The sequence below is a fragment of the Protopterus annectens genome, chromosome 16.part0 (assembly GCF_019279795.1).
Source record: "Protopterus annectens isolate FY-2018-M chromosome 16.part0, PAN1.0, whole genome shotgun sequence".
NCBI classification, from domain to species: Eukaryota; Metazoa; Chordata; order Ceratodontiformes; family Protopteridae; genus Protopterus; species Protopterus annectens.
The window spans coordinates 846,120,194-846,123,107 of record NC_056750.1 but is presented as its reverse complement, the minus strand read 5'-3'; the positions used below and the strand labels follow the sequence as shown (position 1 = coordinate 846,123,107).

At 36.0% G+C, this 2,914-nt stretch overlaps 1 non-coding gene across 1 annotated transcript; it reads right to left on the bottom strand.

Annotated features, from left to right (window-relative positions):
* Window positions 1-2,415: 2,415 nt before the first annotated feature.
* Window positions 2,416-2,523, bottom strand: LOC122791098. Its single transcript, XR_006363073.1, has one exon. It is a non-coding gene; the product is annotated as a U6 spliceosomal RNA (small nuclear RNA).
* Window positions 2,524-2,914: the final 391 nt, after the last annotated feature.

The window sequence follows — 2,914 nt, the reverse complement described above, 5'->3', positions numbered from 1 at the left end:
AAGAAAAAATGGAATGGAGTGCAATTCCAAGGACAAATGGGAGGTCATCTGCATAGCTCCCAAGTATGCAACAATGTCTAGAAGGTTTATGATTTTTGCTTGGAAGTGTTTACATAGGTATTTTTATACACCAAGAAGACTTTAGATAATTTTTCCTCTTGATTCCTCCTTTATCAATGAATCAAGCTTGGATATATTTAGGATCTTGTTCCCAAACTTGGAAACTGATTGGTTATCCATGCCAGAGTGAGCCATCAGTTCGTCTGGCATCTAGAACATTTACAACAATTAAGGTGCAACCAAATGCAACCTTTGTCATCACATCCTCCAATAAGACCATCATACAATCTGAACCCCACAGTAAGTGCCTAGGTACCACCATCGATGATGAACTAAAATTTAACTTACATATCTTGCAAGGAATAAAAAAAAAAAAAACTTAGTCTGCTGCACTGAAATAGAAAACTTCTAACTTCTAACGCTAGACTCTCCCTGGCTCAGGCTCTCCCCCTCTCCTCCCTTCTCTATGCCCCCAATCCTAACTAACATACAGGCTAGAACCTTGTCCAAACTCCAACAAATCTACCACAAAGTAGCTAGATTTGCCACCACCTCTCCTCACAACTCTCACCACTGCCTTGCATTTAGCTCTCTCCAATGGCTGGAATTCCCCCAACAACTTCTACTATCACAGTTCCAAATCACACACACTCTATATTATCCAAACCATCTACCTGCCCATCCCTCTCCTCCCTGGTATCCTCTTACACCCCTACGTGTACTCTCCGCACCTCCAACCAGCTTCTCCTAGATATTTACCAACCTAACAAAACTGTTGGTAAACTACTTTACAAATGTACTGTAGCCCAAGGTTGGAGTAAACTCCCTGCACACATAATTCCCCACCCTAAACACTTAAAAAAGGAACTTAACTTCACTTACTTAACACCAAGTCTTGCCCCTGTTAGGACCCTACCTAATACACTACACTACTATATTTTTTCACTGCTACTACACAAACATCTTAGTGTAACACCTCTTAATTTTCTCACCTTACACATAGTCTTACTAAAAGAATATGCCCTTAAGCTTTACTTTTACACCAAATGTACATATGTATATATTGTTTGCTCATCTCTAAATACCTCTCTTTATTTAGTATTTCATCTGTATAATCTTTTTCTCTCTCTTTAAAAATTAAATTGCTGTAAATATTTTCACTGTTAAAAAAAATTATTTTATCATGTGTACGTATAATATATTTCTCTGTATTTGGAGCTTATGCATTGTAATTCTCTATAGTGGAGCTTGGAGCCTATGTATTGTAATTGTCTGTATTGGAGATTTTCTCCTCGGTTCTCCACTGAAAATGGGCATCTGGCCCAGTTGGACTAACCCGGTCAACAAATGTCAAATAAATAAAATAAATAAATAAATAAAATGATCTTTGAAATTTAATTTCACTACCTGAAATGATTGTGCAGTATTTTCTCTCTCACGTCCCACTGACAATTAATACATTAAAGTTACCTGTGCTAACTTCAGAAATACCAATTTGATATCATGTCACAAAGTTCAGGGCTTGATATCAGTGAATTCTGCTGCAAACATCCCTCATTTCTTTACTTTTTCAGTACACTTTCACAAGACAGTCTGCGATGTACATTTTCCCTCGTTTGGTCCTTACATGTATTAAATGTATATCTTTTGTACCTATAGATTTATAACCAGAATCTGCAATATCATGTTTGTATTTTTTTTATTTCCCATATTTAAAGATATTTTACTCATTGAAGTGTGGTCTACAATATTATAAATGTTACTAAATAGCCTTTACTGCTCGTTTTCTCAGATAGTAATAGGTTTATGGGCGAATACTAGGCTAAATGTCTTGAAGAGCCATTTTAAGCCTAGCCAATTACTCGAGGTCAGAATCAAACCCTGCACCATGTGTCTATGAAGTGAAGACCTTAACCATTATATTAAACCCACCTCCTCATTACATCAAACTCACCTCCCCATTATGCCAAACCCGAAACACTGTCAGCTATAAAACTGTTTGGCCACATACCCATCCTGTGCATATCATGAGTATCATATCCACATAAAACTCATATATACATTCCGTGCATATTGTAAAAGCCATATACCCATACTGTAGACGTAGTGGAAATCATATGCATATCCTCTGCATATTGTGAAAAATGTCTGGTAAATGCAGAATGAAAAAATTCCACAAAATCTGGTTGTGCCCTAATAACACCAGTTTGTTGACCAGGTAAGTTCACCATATACACAGTTTCTTTTCAGAAACAATCTTAAAGCAATGTCTGGTTAAGTGACTTGCTTAAGGTCACACAGTAGGCAAATGAGAAATGAGTGAGTCAAACCCTGTACCAGAGGAACATCAATTCCGAGCCTTAACCTTCTGTGCCAACTTCTAGTCTCATTCCTTGTGCAAGGGCCATGCAAATCTTCTTTAAATCACTACAATTTTAGTATATGTGCTCCTGAAGCAAACACTTCTAGTCTTATTCATCATACTCTTTTGTTCAAAAGAACTCATTCAAATCTGTTTTATTAAATGAATTAGTCTCTACATAGTATCACTATAAAATAAAACTACAACTACTGAAGGTGTCTCACACTCCCTGAGTAATTATCCCCCCGATGCACATGTCCTTTGTCCTTTATGCTGTCTGATGCATAACATTTAACTTTGCGAGTAGTCCTGTTACTTTTGTCTCACTATTTTCAATGTATTTTTGAATTATTTTCCTAACCTTTTTCATCTAGGTTACTGTTTCTTCCTAATTAATCAGAATTAATCAGTTGCCTATACAATCAATTAATTAGTCATATTTTACTTATATTTCTTTAAAAGAGTTTGAGAATTACAAATAACATATTACTA